Source organism: Cololabis saira, chromosome 22 (assembly GCF_033807715.1).
Source record: "Cololabis saira isolate AMF1-May2022 chromosome 22, fColSai1.1, whole genome shotgun sequence".
NCBI lineage: Eukaryota > Metazoa > Chordata > Actinopteri > Beloniformes > Belonidae > Cololabis > Cololabis saira.
The window spans coordinates 24,678,686-24,695,685 of record NC_084608.1 but is presented as its reverse complement, the minus strand read 5'-3'; the positions used below and the strand labels follow the sequence as shown (position 1 = coordinate 24,695,685).

Below are 17,000 nucleotides of genomic sequence, written 5' to 3'. Positions count from 1 at the left end.
ACATATTATTATTATTATATACCGGATGGTAGTTTCCAAGCCTGAACTGGGCCTTCGGCTATTAAAAATTACACTTTGTTGCGGTGCTGTTGGTGTTTTATCTACCACTGTTTCCTTTCACTTTCAAAGAGCAAAGTTCAATGCTTTCAAGTTCAATGTCTTGAACTTCTAACCAGAAGGTTGCCGGTTCAACACAGCCCGGACATGGGAGAAATGTCCCAGAGTGGACACTCATCGCCCCAGTCACTCATTATGTCAGTTCCAAGTCCAGATAAAGGACACCTAAAGCCGAGGACACACCAACCCGACGTCACCTGCTGTCGGCCGACTACTGTGTCGCCTCGCGTCGCCTGTGTCGGGCTGGGTCGGGCTAAAAAGAAGCACTTTGACACACCGCAAAGACGACACCCAACGGCAACTAGCACGTATGTTCTGCGCATGCGTGAGAGGTAATTCCCCTCCATACCAGCAGGCAGCGGTAGTCTGTATTCACTCAAAAACAAGGGAAAACCGGAAGCTCTGGGAAGCCGTAAACAAAACAAATAGGCTTCATATTCACACCACATTTCCACACCACTCTCGCTACCACAATGCGTAAGAATAAAGAATCGGCACTGACGTTGTCAGCCCTTGGCCTTCAGCTTGTGGAAGAGGGAAAGAGCTTTGCTTTTTTAGCTTTGCTTTCTTAGCTTAGCTTTGCTTTCGTCACTTCCGTTTCTTCACTACCTGAACAGCCAATCACAGAGTGAGCTGTTTGACCGACCGCCGACGCCGATTCGACATGTAGAATCGGCTGAAAAGCTGCCGACGGGCGCCCGACCTGTGGCGACGTGCGGGACACACCGGGGAAACTAGACCGACAGACGCGCACCGACGCTCATCGACGGCCCGACGGCCGACAGTCGGCTTGGTGTGTCAGGGCCTTAACATAAAACTAATACTTAATCCATATGAAAAACAAATGATCCACTATGATCACCCCTAGGTAGTTGGGGCGAAATAGTTTTTGGATAAGTTTAACAGTAAACAAAACATTTAACCATAAAATGTATGTCCTGGTAACAGTTCACATTCGATTTTTTGCTACGAAGGCGTCAGAGTCGTCACCCTGTCTGAGCTTGAAGCCACATCTGAGCAGAGTCGCAGTGGAACAGAACCGACCCTGCAAATACTGTGCCAATCAAAATAAATGTCAGCGACATTCCAGCGGCCTGTTCACGGATGCATTCGTTAAAAGTCAAACGTCGCGCTCCGTGGGAAGACGGATCTGGTCGTGACAAAATTACCAGGAGTCTCCACCTCCATCGCCCTGCGGCTTCTCTCTTCTGGGACGACGCGGCAGGATGAGCAACAGCAGCTATTATCAGCGGAAGGGTGAGGAGTGGAGGGAGTGCCCAGGGGAGGCAGGGGAAGAGGGCAGCTCTTTTAGAGCTGCTGTGGTGACAACTTCTGCACCAGAGGAGTTCTATATCTGCACCACAGATGACAGTGCGCCGTGCGCGTCTATTGTTTTCCATCTAGAAGATCATTCCAGTGGTTTTACTTGTTGTTTACAGCTGATTACTTCAGCAACCCAGCGATGTAGCAACATGTGCCAGCTTAACTGTATTAACTAGGACTACAAGGCCAAACATGCTAGCATAAGACATACCTACACAATTCCAGACATTCTTTGTTTTGAAACTCTAACCCTTAAATCAAATCTATATTCTTGAACAATAAAAACAATGTTGTAAATCAGCGAGCAGTGAATGGCTGTGGCTTTTTAAAGAGAGGCTAACAGCAGCAAAACAATGAATATGGTTCTTTTTGTTTTGTAATTTAAATATACATATTATTTTATCCTTAAAAAAAATTAAAGGTCTACTACTGCTTTTAATAATGATCATTATGATGTTGGCCAGATACCAGCTTTGATAAAATCCTCATTCCAATACTATTTCTGGCAGGCAGATTTTCAGCAACAGCAGTTCATTGATTTCCCATTTCTTGCTCATCCTGTAGTTGGTGAACATCTGTATTGCTCCAAAAATATAATCTTATTCAATATATTTTTTCATACATCCCTTTAAGAGTGTAAATAGAGCTCATTGCGTGCGCACCGATAATGCAGGTGGGAACAACTCTTGTCATAAAGGAGCATTTCTGCCCATCTACGGTTTGCCAACTTTCAAAGTAAAAGGCAAAAAAGTATTTTGAGGAAACATAAGAGCATTATAACATTTTTTGAACTCTTTCGTCGCACCCGGGGACAGTTTGAAGTCAACGATAAAAAGTGAGCTCATGTGGGCCTGTGTGTGTTTGTGACTCTCAAACAAAGAGTTGATCATACAGCAAGACCACAACCTGAAGCATTACTCCCTTATATGAATAAGAAATTCCCACAAAGGGATTTATTTGCAGTTATATCAGCACATATTGCACATGATGTCATTAATTATTCATTAACAAAATAGAATGGCATATCTAATCAGTCTGCATTTGCTTAAATGTAAATAAGGCAGGCATGTAGTGCTCTCAAGGGCCGATACGAGTTATTATTATTAAATTAACTATGCACTTGAGTAAATTTACATGTAATACTTCTTGTGTTATAACCTGTAATTATGGGTGTCATCAAATGAAGCAGGACAGAAATCTTTATACCATATTTTCCCGTTGGTGTAAAACCACAGTGTATGCTCAAAGGACACGACAAAAGTGTTATTATGGCACTAAATCCATATATTCTCAATTCTCCAGCTCCACATTGAACTTTAGTGGCTCTGCAGCACAAACAGCTTTCACCAGGCCGCCCAATTTATTTGCAACTTCTAACAAACCCGAAACGTCAAGTCATCTCTCCTCCCCAGCAGACGCCTCACCCTCCTCTTCGGGAGCGGAGGAGAGGGATGCAGAGAGGTCATTCCGACGGATTCGGCAGCAGCTTGATTTGGCTCCCGGCAGATCCAGTCTCAGTACTAAAGATGTAATCTCAGTGTGGACATGAACGTTGTGGCTCGGGGTGTAATGGAGGTGGGGAGATAAATTTGAAAGAGTGTGAGGTTTTTTTTTTGTGCCGAGCCAGACTGTCCAGTCAGATTTTGTTGTTGCGTTGTTGCTCCTTTTTGCTGCCAATCCCATCACTACAACAGGAACGTCATCCCCACTCGATAATGCCACGTCTCCATGGTGATACTGCTGCCAAACCACCATCCCTGCTGCCACCACCAGCACCACTAACACACTCACAAACGCAGGCGCATAGAGCAGGCAAAACTGCGTCCCACTGTGACAGAGATTTTTTTTCCCTTACACAAAGCGCTGCGTATCTGAATTAATTCAGGAGTGCGAGTGTCTCACATTACCAAACAGCTTTCCTGCCTCCCCTGGGACACAAATCTCGTTGACAAGCGAGTAACACAGGAGGAAAAAGGAGAAAAACGCTGCTCTCTGCTCTTGGGAGGTGTTCGGAAGGCTTCATATTGCACGATGCTCCCCAGAGGTGGTTAATGCAATGATGACAATGAGGTTTCAACTCCTGTGACAAGAAAAGGTCAGAAGCAGGTTGTATCAGTATAGTGTCCACATTAACTGGCATTTAGGAAAAGAGTTCCTTAGAAAACAATATTATCTGGGCTTTTGTTATGAACTAAAAGGTTCAACTGTTGCAACTACACAGATAAACCGTATATGAACTCAGTCCGGAGTCACTTCCACCTCGTCACGTAACGGTCGTGAGTGAGGAATCTAATGGGTTTTGAAAAGTGGATAAATTATCATTTCAAAGTAACTTTGATATCAAACCAGACAGTTGGGGGGAAAGAAAATGCAACTGCAGTGACCAAGGCCAAAGCGGCATTGCGAGTATCTGGATGGGTCAAAGTGACAGGTCAGGACTCAACATGCTTGCATAAACAGTCCATCAGATGTTCACTCAGACTGTAGATGCGCTGACGCGAAGATAGTTTTTACTTCTATATATCTGTGTTTAAATGCATGCACTACTAGATACATGAAGGAGAACTGATATTATAAAGAAATAAACTGAAAACCTTTCTTCATGCTCAGCTGCACAGCCTCCTCCACAAACCATAAGAAACATTTCTCAGTCAATCACCCGTTACAGAAAGTGGGGGAGAGGGGAATAAGAGATTTGGTGGAGTTCACAATGTTTTAGGGCTGCGCGATATATCGAGATTTTAATATATATCGATATATTTTCAAACGCGATATGGTACGAGACAATATCGTTTATATCGATTTAAGTTTTTTTTTATTTATTTATTTTTTTTTTATGATTTTGATCTAGCTTATTTTGTGACAAATTGACTTGAATGTTTTATTTGAGATTTGCACAAATGTTTTGTTATTTGCACAACTGTCAACCTCAGTGGAAAAGTCTGCCTGTTACTGTCTACATTGTATTAATTGCACAGTGTATTTCAATTTAATTGTTATGCAGGAAAGGGATATTTGTTTTATTTTATTCAAGAAGCATTTTTATTCTATATATGCAGGCAGTTTATTTTTATTTCATTTGTTTTATACATTTTGATATTGTGCAGACCTCTGTTAATAAAGGTACCTGTGTGACATTTGGCACGTGGTATTGTATTAAAACTGATTGTTTTTTTAAGGGTTTGCCTCAGAAAAAAATGAAGCTAACAGAGATGCTATGCTATAATGCTTTGGGGGAAACCCCAATTATGGCACAGAAAAAATATCGATATATATCGAGTATCGCCATTCAGCTAGAAAATATCGCGATATGACTTTTGGTCCATATCGCCCAGCCCTACAATGTTTCATTTAAATACTGGAGAGAAAGAGAGGGAGGACCTCGGTCTCTGTGAAATGGCTTACCCTACCTTTAAAGTGTGAGCTCTGCAAGGGCAGCGAGATGACATCTCACACCTAAAACTGTTATATTGATGGAATCATATGAGAGTCTGCAAAGTCCCATCAGGTTTAATGCAGGAGCCGTGATTAATTGGTCATAACTGAAAATAACAGCGGCCCTGTGCGGGGTTGGTCTCCAGCTTTTTGGATGGAGGTGTAAAGCATGTACGTGTGAAGGAAAACCCATGCCCTTCAAGAAATGGCAATGCAGCGCTCGGATGATAAATATCCTGGGTATATTTGGGTAAAATGGAAACATTTTACCGAGGAGACTGGATTGTATTATGAAGTGGATTTGGGCAGAAAGTGCTCCGTGTCACACTTTAATAAATCCCCAGCTTCCATCCTCTGCATTTCCTTATAACTCGCGTGACCTGGTTTGGGATTCTGCAAAACACTGTACATGAAGGACGTCAGCTGCGCCAGCCTTCAGCCCATCAATCAGATTCTCCAGCAGTCATATGTAACATGGGCTTGGCACAGGAAGCTTCGTAAACTCAGAGGCTCCCGGTTTGCTTTCCTGGCTCCGTTTACTTCAGCGCAACCTACGAAGGTAAATTCAGACTTTTGACAGGCGATTACAGACACGCATGACGTTTGTTTGTGAGTTTAAAGAAGAAATGCTTTCAGAGACAGTGGAAAAAGGGTAAAGTGAAGATGACCAAGCACTTAAAAGATAAGGGGGCTGTTTGCTCTTGTCATCTTAATCCACCACAACAATTAGCTGCTGACAGTGACATAAGACCCCCAATAATAAGCTCTAGGCGGGCAGGGGGAGACTCTTCATTCCCTTTAGCACATGCCACTTTAATTCACGGCCTCCACAAGATGAGTCTGGCTGTCGGACAAGATTTGATTTTAACTGATTACGTGCTGAAAAGCTTCAAACAGAAGGACATTCAAAAATCACAAAAGGCATTTTTCAGCTTTTGGGGCGCTGGAATAGAAAAAAACTTCAGTGCAAAAATTTCAAGAATTCTTATAGAAGTAACCACGGAAACAACAGAAAGATGCTCTTTTTCATTCTTATTAAACCTGGGCAGAATTGCACTTTTCTGGGTGACGGGGTGCTGATTGGTTTCCTCGTTAGCTGGGGTCACAGCCTGCCGTAGGGTTGCCACCCGTCCCGTAAAATACGGAATTGTCCTTTATTTGAGAAAAAAATGTTGCGTCCCGTATTGAACTAATACGGGATGCGATTTGTACCGTATTTTCATTAACTTTTACACCATATTCTAGTTGAATTATTGAAATAAATTAACTTTTACACCATATTCTAGTTGAATTATTGAAATAAATTAACTTTTACACCATATTCTAGTTGAATTATTGAAATAAATTAACTTTTACACCATATTCTTCACCTGTATCATACATCTGGGCTGATGTGGACATACGTAGCATAGGAGGCTTCAGTTGCTAGTATGGTTGGCTGTCTGTGCAGTCATGCAAGTTTAATGCTATTAAAGCTCTTTAAACTTTAAATCAAAGCATTTTGTTTTTTTCATATAAAATAAACACATTTTTATGCAGTTTAGAAGTTTTGGGGCTTTTTTTTTTGGCTCCTGCGCTGCTGAAATCAGGGCGTCCCTTATTTCTATTTCTGAAAGGTGGCAACCCTAGCCTGCCGTCCACTAGGGGCTCCCAGTAATCTCATAGGTGAGCTGAGCCCCAGCCCAGTAATCACGGGGCAGACACCTGCTGGTCTCGCCCCCCTCCGTCATACACCACTCCCCACCCCAACAAGGTGCCGACTCAGCCCGGGTCTGCAGGGGGTGACGTGTGGCTCCCTGAGGAGTTCATCTATTCCCACCAGGCCCTTCTTATAATCTTATTAGGCTCAGTCATCTGTCCTACATGTAGAAAATGTGCAGGCTGATACTAAACATCAAGGCATTTCTCTGTGACAAAATGGTTGGCTTAAAGTCACTCTTTGATGTTAACAACACAAACTAACACCGTTTAAAAAGAGTGCAATGGGAAGAAAAACAGCTGTTCAACTAATAACTGTGAAAAATGAAGGCTGTAGGAGTAAAATCTACAGTTATATGATATCCTGCTGCAAAAAAAAACTGATTTGTTCAACCTTTGGACTAGGGATGGGCGGTATGGACTAAAAAATGTATCACGATAATTTCTGGCATTTATCCCGATAACGATAAAAATGACGATAAAAAAATACCAATTCAACTCCACCTTTTTAACTATAAATCTATTACACAAAAAACTCATCAACCAGAATTTTTCTTTCTTTCTTTCTTTCTTTCTTTCTTTCTTTCTTTCTTTCTTTCTTTCTGGCTCATTTCTTTCTTTCTTTCTTTCTTTCTTTCTTTCTTTCTTTCTTTCTTTCTTTCTTTCTTTCTTTCTTTCTTTCTTTCTTTCTTTCTTTCTTTCTTTCTTTCTTTCTTTCTTTCTTTCTTTCTTTCTTTCTTTCTTTCTTTCAGGCTCCTTTCTTTCTTTCAGGCCCATTTCTTTCTTTCTTTCTTTCTTTCTTTCTTTCTTTCTTTCTTTCTTTCTTTCTTTCTTTCTTTCTTTCTTTCTTTCTTTCTTTCTTTCTTTCTTTCTTTCTTTCTTTCTTTCTTTCTTTCTTTCTTTCTTTCTTCTTCTTTCAGGCTCATATCTTTCTTTCTTTCTTTCTTTCTTTCTTTCTTTCTTTCAGGCTCATTTCTTTCTTTCTTTCTTTCTTTCTTTCAGGCTCATTTCTTTCTTTCTTTCTTTCTCTTTCTTTCTTTCAGGCTCATTTCTTTCTTTCTTTCTCTTTCAGGCTCATTTCTTTCTTTCTTTCTTTCTTTCTTTCAGGCTCATTTCCTTCCTTCCTCCATCTTCCTCCATCTTCCTCCATCTTCCTTCCTTCCTTCCTTCCTTCCTTCCTTCCTTCCTTCCTTCCTTCCTTCCTTCCTTCCTTCCTTCCTTCCTTCCTTCCTTCCTTCCTTCCTTCCTTCCTTCCTTCCTTCCTTCCTTCCTTCCTTCCTTCCTTCCTTCCTTCCTTCCTCCTTCCTTCCTTCCTTCCTTCCTTCCTTCCTTCCTTCCTTCCTTCCTTCCTTCCTTCCTTCCTTCCGGGAATTTATCATTTTTACCGCAAGATGACAAATTCTTACCGTGGGGAATTTTTTTGACGGTTTATTGTGAACAGTAAAATATCGCCCATTCCTACTTTGGACATACATTAAGTACAACATGAAGGCCAGTTCTTAGCGAAAGCTTCTTATATATATATATATACATATATATACAGCTTTCCTCTGAATAAATCTTTAATATGCACGCAGCACTGTAAAGTACAAAGAAAGCAGGAGAAAAGGGTGACTAGATTGTTGTTTGTTGCTCTGAGATGGCAGTTACAAGCAATGAACGCAAGGCAGAGACGAGACTGATGCTATTGTCATGTTGGATTTGACCTTTTAAGCTATTGCGTCACACCTTTCTTCACAACAGGCGTTCTGACTCGTCGTTGCAAGGAATGTACAGCCAGGGCAAATCTCTCTCATCAATATCTCTGTTCCAATAAGTGTCTGGGTGAGAACCCCGACCGAGCAGGACTGCAGAAAAAGCACTGGCCGGTCAGGCGGCTGACACGAACACAGCGTTGCTTTCAAAGGTACGAATCACACCTCTGCTTTTCTGGCTATGACAAGTCTAAAGGTCTTCCGTGTAAAAGGTCAAGTCATCCTCAGAGGGGCACAAATGTCTGCGCCAAACACTGCAGCAATGACAGAAAGTATTTTACAAAACACTTTTAAGAGAAGACAACAACATTTCAGAAAACAGAACCTACAGAAACAGGAGCAAAAGAAACATGTTACTCGCACAAACACCACCTGTCACCAACACGGGGCTCTTCTAGCTGGGAACTGCTCGCGCTAAGCTACGATGCTAACGTTGCTCCTCTCATTCTGACCATACTGAGCAACATGAGAACCACCAGAACCCCAGCCGAGCTGCACCAGAGCCCCAGCCGAGCTGCACCAGGACCCTCGGCTGGTTGTTTGGTTGGTGAAACCTGGAAGAGGTTGAAGGTGGACCGGCCAGGGGCCCGGTTGCTATCAGTTAAACCATTAAAGTATACATAAAAGTGTAGGATCCATAGAGTGGCCATGAATATGAAATCGAGCTACAAAGACCAAAACTGTTTTTGAACCAGTTTATACGTATGTTTATTTCTGCTGTTTGGACATTTTACAATAGAACTTTTTCACTCACTTTTGGAGCCAGCCCCTTGTGGTCATTGAATGAAGTGCACTGTTTTTCTTTTGTTGTCCCATGGTTAAATATGCCATTTCCTCCTTTCTTTCATTCAATAATATGTATTTTCTTAGTTTTTGCTTCCTTTTTATCAGAGGTGTGAAGTAACGAAGTACAAATACTTCGTTAACTTACTTAAGTAGAAATTTTGGTTATCTATACTTCACTGGAGTAATTATTTTTCAGACGACTTTTTACTTTTACTCCTTACATTTTTACACAATTATCTGTACTTTTTACTCCTTACATTTTAAAAACAGCCTCGTTACTCTATTTCATTTTGTCCTTTAAAACAAAACTATCCAGTTAAATTGCTCCATCCGGATAGAGTGAATTTGGTTGTGGTTGTTTCAGATGTTCTTGTCCAGTTTTGTTCTTACATCCGTTCCCTCAGATTCCTGCAACTAAACTTGGATGTACATTCCAATAAAGGTTAGGATAAATGATAACATGCCTCTGAAGTTTGACTTTTTGCACCATTACAATACTTATAGGCAACTAGTCATCATATCTCCTGCTCTCTGAAACACATGTTAATGCTCAATAGTACACATAAATGGTTCTTTAATATATTTGCATTATACAAAGATGCATTCATTTTCAATGGCTTTTTTCCCCCTTACATTACTTTTACTTTTATACTTTAAGTAGTTTTGAACCCAGTACTTTTATACTTTTACTTGAGTAAAAAACTTGAGTTGATACTTCAACTTCTACAGGAGTATTTTTAAACTCTAGTATCTATACTTCTACCTGAGTAATGAATGTGAATACTTTTGACACCGCTGCTTTTTATGCATTATGTGTTTTGTGAAATAGTTTGTGAAATACTGGGTTTCTTTAATACCACTGTAAATGTAGCGGTGTGTTATTTCACACACCCACATTTACAGTTGTGTGCAGGGTTGGCTCTGACTCAGGCAGCAGATGTTCTGTTAGAGCTTCAAGGTAGTGGTAGTGCTGGGTTATAAATCAGGCATCCTCAGACACAGGTTAAATCCTCCATGAACCATGAATAATTGCACAAGCTTTCACGGTGACCCTTCCTCAGGTCCGGACTAAAGTAACAGAGCAGGCGGGGCTGCTAACGCGGCTAAAACCAACACTTGTGCTGTGGTTTGGGGGGTTCAAGACTCACATCTGTCCAGAGCTGTTACTTAATACATTTTACAGTTGACTGATCTGGTGAAAAACTTACTTTTTGAGGTTTAGTATCTCACCTTTTTTATTCTACTAAACAGAAATGCATGTTTTCCTTTCAACTGTCCACAGGACATCAGAAGATACTCCTCAGCTTCCTTGTGTGAGCTGTCAAATACGCTTAAATATCTACGACGCAACAATCACGTTACGTAAGACGTTTGCAGCAGCTCTCCAGCTGAGATGGAACTTGTTTGGCCTTTTTGCTCCTTGGGTCCCTCTTGGCACAGAGGGTATCCATCAGGGGTGGAGGTTCTGATCGGAGTGGCATGGCTGCAGCTGAGGAATGACTGGAATTCCTCTTGTAAACACCTCATGCTTCAGTGGTCCCCACACTCTTATCTCCCCGTGCCCATCTCCCCCCTTTAATCATCATAATAGCTAGTTATTCATTACCAACACCCCCTCTTCTTGCATATGTCCTTCCTGTGGCCCCCGCTTGGAGTAGCCAGGTGGATTTACCGCTGTCACTCACCTGAGGCCCCACATAGTATATCACTGACTCAGATATCGCTCGACGGGCCCATATGCAGTACGCCGGCGTTCCTCCTAGCCCCATGGGACCAACAGGATCATAAGTGACTGTGTGGGAAAATGTTACTTCTCTTTTTGGTTGATTTCAGGAGCAATTATTTGCATTTTAGCGACGAACTGTAGTCCTCCCCCACATAGTTTCTGAGTACGAGCCCCCTCTCGGCTTAAATGGAGGTCATTTTAAAAGCAGCTGGTATTAACCTCCGTTAATGCCGCACTGCATTCAGAAAACACAGGAGACGACAGAGCCGCGCGGTGGCTTTTCCGCCTTTAGTTGAGCTAAAATCCTGTTTTGGCCACTTGTTGTTTTGTCAGGCTGAAGGAAAGGCGCAAAGTCCATCCTGAGCCACACTGAGTAGCACGAGAGGCCCGTGGGGGCCGCATTCCTCCTCATGATGTACCACTCTCCACCAGTCATGAGGGATGCCTACTTACAGGCACAAACCCCGCTGGCGCTGCCGTGCCCACGTCCCCCACGTCCCCCCACGTCCCCCACGTCCCCCCGCGTCCCCTCCCAGCGCTTTCTGCCACCAGAGTCAGAAACCACCAGTTTCCCTTTTCCTGAAAATTCCCCGATAAGTTTGTTCAAGGGAGTTCTGCTGCTCTGGATGGGATAGCTGATACTTTTCCGGGCTTTTTTTCCTCTTTTTTTCTTCCCTCCTATTGTTAATGTTGGCTTTTCCTGACACTGGTGATAAGAGAGCAGCTGTGTTGAGCTACGGCCTCCTGAAAATTCTCATCAAAGTTGACTGCAGATAACCGGACTGAATAGGAAAATAATGACACAAAAGTTCAGAGAGAAGTGGCAGGATTGGTTTCGGGAAACGAGGAAATCCTACAAAGGAAATACTGTTCATGTTGAGTCGTTAAGACCTGAATTCTTAAGGTTAAATCGAGTTTTTGGGAGGTTTAAGCTTAGGAAAAGCGTCACGGACAACGACGTCCCCACGACAGAGTTGTGTAACGACTACAGTTGAGTCAGCAGCATTACGTGACTTTCCTCCCCCGATACGTCCGACTGGTCCATGAACATTGTGAACGAAGCATTAACGTCCTCATTAGTGGTGAGTGCTCTGCTCCTATGTTCCCTAATAACCATTCATGATATCACAACATGTCAGCTCGCCCCCCTCCCAGGAAGCTGTCAGCTACAGATGTCAATCCCCGGGCTGACCCCTGCTCCCTCCCCCACCGCAGCTACACATGGCACTGGAGGACTGTACCCCAGAACAAAGGAGCCGGGGGGGGGGTTTGGGTGCGAGAGCGGGGCTACCAAACATTCCTGGTACAATGGGGAGGGGCGGGCGGCAGGTTCATTTAGTACACACTTCAAACCTGTGCTCTTTGCAAGCCCTCTGTTGTGGGAAACAAAGCCGGGGCTCTGCAGCGAGATGCCCCGGCGCCCAAACTGCTAAAGAGTTTCACCCTTTTGGTCTGTTTCCTTGCTGCCATGTTGCCTGAGCAATAAACCACTTAAAGGGTCGTTGTAGCCGATGTCTGGAAGTTGTAGGAATCTGTGCTCAAAAAATGTATCTCTTGGAGGGACAACAAACCTACGAGCAGGGAAAGCAGACCTCAGAGGGAATCTTATTGGTGTAATAATCAAGCATTTTAAGGGTTGTTTAGTTAGTTAGTTAGTTAGTTTATTTGTCCACAAGTGGAGATTTGTCTTTTGTCTCATAATACAAAAACAACAGTAACATGACACAGCAACAAACTCTTAACATTTACATGCAAAACATCTTAGTGGCAAAAAAGTAGGAACAAAAAGGACATGTACATAAAAGACAGGTCTACCGAGACGTGCCCTCATTCAGAGCCTTAATGGCGTTGGGAATGAATGAGTTTTTAAATATGTTACGGTTAGCCTTTGGTACACTGTACCGTCTACCTGAGGGAAGTCATTTAAACTCGCTGCAGAGTGGCTGAGTAGGATCATTTGCTATCCTAGCAGCTTTTTCCCCAATCACTTCCTTATAAATACCACATAAGTTTCTTTGTGTCTCTTTTATTTTTGAGGCTAGATTCACTATTCTTTGTGGTTTGCATCTATGTTTTGTGTTAAGGTTGCCGTACCACATTGCCATGTTAAAGGTTAAGATTCCCTCTATGAGGTTGTTATAGACAGTCTCCATAATCTGCTTGCTCACACTAAAAGAGTTGAGCTTGCATAGTAAAAGACTTTTAAAGCTGAGATCAGGTTGAATCCTACAGAATAATAACATTAACCCCTCTCCTGTAGGAAAGCTCAACTCTGAACTTTTAACCATCCCTTCCTGTACCAGTATCCACACAATCCCATACATTATTGATGCTCCCAGTCCCAGCGGAAGTGCCATAAACTATGAGGATGTGTTGCAGGTAGGGTTGCCACCTTTCAGAAATAGAAATAAGGGACGACCTGATTTCAGCAGCGCAGGAGCCAAAAAAAAAAGCCCCAAAACTTCTAAACTGCATAAAAATGTGTTTATTTTATATGAAAACACAAAATGCTTTGATTTAAAGTTTAAAGTGCTTTAATAGCATTGAACTGTCATGACTGTACAGACAGCCAACCATACTAGCAACTGAAATAGCCTCCTATGCTACGTATGTCCACATCAGCCCAGATGTATAATATAGCTACAGGTGAAGAATATGGTGTAAAAGTTAATTTATTTCAATAATTCAACTAGAATATGGTGTAAAAGTTAACTTATTTCAATAATTCAACTAGAATATGGTGTAAAAGTTAACTTATTTCAATAAATCAACTAGAATATGGTGTAAAAGTTAATTTATTTCAATAATTCAACTAGAATATGGTGTAAGAGTTCATTTATTTCAATAATTCAACTAGAATATGGTGTAAAAGTTAATTTATTTCAATAATTCAACTAGAATATGGTGTAAAGGTTAATTTATTTCAATAATTCAACTAGAATATGGTGTAAAAGTTAATTTATTTCAATAATTCAACTAGAATATGGTGTAAAAGTTAATGAAAATACGGTACAAATCGCGTCCCGTATTAGTTCAATACGGGACGCAACATTTTTTTCTCAAATAAAGGACAATTCCGTATTTTACGGGACGGGTGGCGACCCTAGTTGCAGGGGTATTTTCTGCAGCATTTTCTGTGGTGTGATGCTGACAGACCCCTCACGTCTGGCACTGTCCCTACTGCTCACAACTGCTTGGAAATCCCCCAAAATACCACGATCAATACGCAGATCGATCAGGCGGATCTGGTGTACTCACCAACTCCAACCCGGTGCAGCCTGTCTGGCGTATCCGAGGGAAAAGCAGCCGGAGCGCAGCCGCGTCACATCCAGACGCGCAGCCACAAACGGCCGGTGTCGGAGCCGGCGGATCCGCGGAGCTCCGTGCGGTGTCTGGCGGGGGCTCTGCCGGTTTCCCCCTCCTGGACCCCTCTCTGGCTCGGACCTGCGGACACCAGCGAGCCCAGCTTCCCTCCCTGCGAGCCCTGGCAGCGGCTCTGGATGGAGCCGTGATCCGTGCTCGCTGCAGGAGGAGACGCGGACGGAGCAGGAATCCTAATGAGCGTTTCTGCTGCTGTTTCTGCTGCTGCTGTTTCTGCTGCTGCAGAGTTCCCTCCCTGATCAGGGACTGATGAAATCCACGATCCCTGCAGGAAAACCCTCAAGTTCCCTCAGCGAGGATGGAGCCTCCCACCTGCCGGTCCACCAGGGGGGGCAGCACCCCTACACGGGACACCTGTTGCCCCAACTCATCCCAACATCCCATTAAACCCAACATTACACTAACATTCACTTTTTCCCCTCATTTGTTTCTAAACTTCTGTCTAAACGTGTTTTCAGTAATAGAATAAGCTCCTAAAATAAGGTCAGGACACTAAATGGTTGTCTTTTACACTGATACAAATATTGTGTTGATCTACTTAAAAAAAAAATAAGTCAACTTTTTGCATGAGGTTATTATGTAGATCAAGAAAGACTAGTCTTTGTATAAACTACTTAATTTTTAGTATGTACAAAGTTGATTTGCAAGTAAAGTCAACTTAATTTTGTAATTTTGTATAAAGTCAACTTAACACAATTAAGTTGACTGTACTTGCAAAATGTATTATTTACATATACAAAATTAAGTACTTTATACAAAGACTAGTCTTTCTTGATCTACATAATAATCTCATGCAAAAAGTTGACTTAATTTTTTAAAAGTATATCAAGCAAGATATTTTTTACTGTGGTGTTCTACTTAAAACAGCGCTATGTAACTTTTCCACCTTAATATAATATTTCCAGAGTCATTGTGATGGTACATCAACTTCCAACAGGTTGACACCTCTGTCATGGTCTGAGGGGATCTGTATCACCTTCACTGGCACTATGTAACTTTGAGGTGGATGGTAGGAACCCTTCCACACTACTGGTAAAGCACTACCGCTTTTGTCCAAAGGAGCTGCCAAACTCAACAAAAGCTGAAAGTTACATTGTGCTGCTTTAAACAAATAAAGCATGTTTCATCTAAACGTTGGTCAATCTGCCCAATAGATTAAATTTGTTAAAGGAAAGGTAAATACAACAAGATCATTGCTTGTTGTTTGTGTGTAAATGAAAAGATTGCCTGGGATTACATAAATACAGCTTGTTAAGGAAAAAATGCACAATGTCTTGTTTTTTGAACAAATGCAGATTAAGTTCAAAACTAGATTTATTCATGTAAAGCAACAAACTTCATTTTTAATTGTTAATATCACAGATTTAAATATGTTATATTTACATGGGCTTAGATTTATTTTTTGCAGTGAACATTGACCAATTAAACCCAAATTCACATTAAGATTAACTTTTTTCTCTAATCAGTTTCTAAATATCTGTCTAAACCTAAAACAACTCCTAAAATAAGCTCAGTACACTAAATGGTTGTCTTTTAGTACCTTATTTTAGTTAAATTATACTAAATCCTACTTAAATCATGTGAAAAACAAAGTACCCCTTCCTGCATAACAAATGCAATTTGGTCTAAATAAGCTATAACCCCAGATGATCAATAGAGTTTACATATTGTACCATATATATTTAACAAGTCATTCGAAATTCTGAAGTGTGAAGCAGTAACTTCATGAATCAAGAGGTTTCCAGGGCAACCCTTCCAAACAAGCAACATGTTCAGTCTTTGTCTAATTCATGAATTTTAAAGCACTGCAAGAAACTAATTTCTTTTAAAATATCAGTTTCCGTTTAATTTGAGGGAATATTCAATTACTTATACGAGGTGTCATCTAACTCTCGCAGTAATTATCAGCAAAAAACCCAACAAAGTAAGTTTGTCAACTCTTGCAACAGCTGCATATGGCATTATGGCACTATGTCACACATCAGCGGTGATTAAATTACCTCAGAGTTAAAGCAGACACTACAAGACCTAATCAGGCATCCACTCCTGAGACGACCAGCAACAATCTTACTCACTGATTTAATAAAGTTAATTTTGTCCATGGCTTTACAGAATGCCTCTGATGAAGGCGGAAGTAATCACTGAAACATGTCAGGTATTTAAAAAACTTAAATATTTTTGTCCGACAAAAAGAATCAGCAAATTAAATCTTGTTCACTGTAAAATGAACTCCAGGTTGTTTGAAAACAGCTGTCTAACCCTTCCCATACTCATGGACAGCAACTGTTGGTTTGCTGAGATTATTGCTAATGTCTTTCCTCTTTGGCATTGTGTTAACACAAACCTGAACACTCCAGCCCTAAGTTTTGCAAAACAAAGTCATGATAGTTTGTAAGGTGCTGTGGTACATCTAAGGTGGAGCTGACCAAAGCTAATATTAGAAAAGGGCCACAATGGGGACATTTCTGTGGAATTTTATAGGAAATAACCCCATTGTGAATTAGTACAATTGCATAACTACTGCAGAGGGTTAGAGGCAAAAACTTGGGCTTGTTCTTTTTGTGCAAGGGACTTTAAACTAATCTGCGCCACTTGCTGAAGGTCCTGTAATGTTCCGGGAACCTGAGTCACGCTTCCTTCCACGGCCATCGTGACCGCTGCGCCTCTCTAATCCCACGATTCCCAAGCAGATCAACCCCAGCCTTGCAGGGCAGCTGTCAGCCGGCCCATCAGCCATCAGGTTAAACCACTTATCTGTCCATATGGAGGGAACAGAACCG

General features: G+C 41.7%; 1 protein-coding gene across 3 annotated transcripts in view; it reads right to left on the bottom strand.

The window, feature by feature from the left end:
- The window catches only part of tmem108 (transmembrane protein 108), a 68,538-nt gene extending 54,085 nt beyond the window's left edge, over positions 1 to 14,453 (bottom strand). For all 3 annotated transcript variants that reach the window (XM_061713364.1, XM_061713366.1, XM_061713367.1), the window contains exon 1: positions 14,098 to 14,453. The gene's annotated coding sequence lies outside the window, so the exon portion shown is untranslated. The remainder of the gene's footprint in view (positions 1 to 14,097) is intronic.
- Positions 14,454 to 17,000: the final 2,547 nt, after the last annotated feature.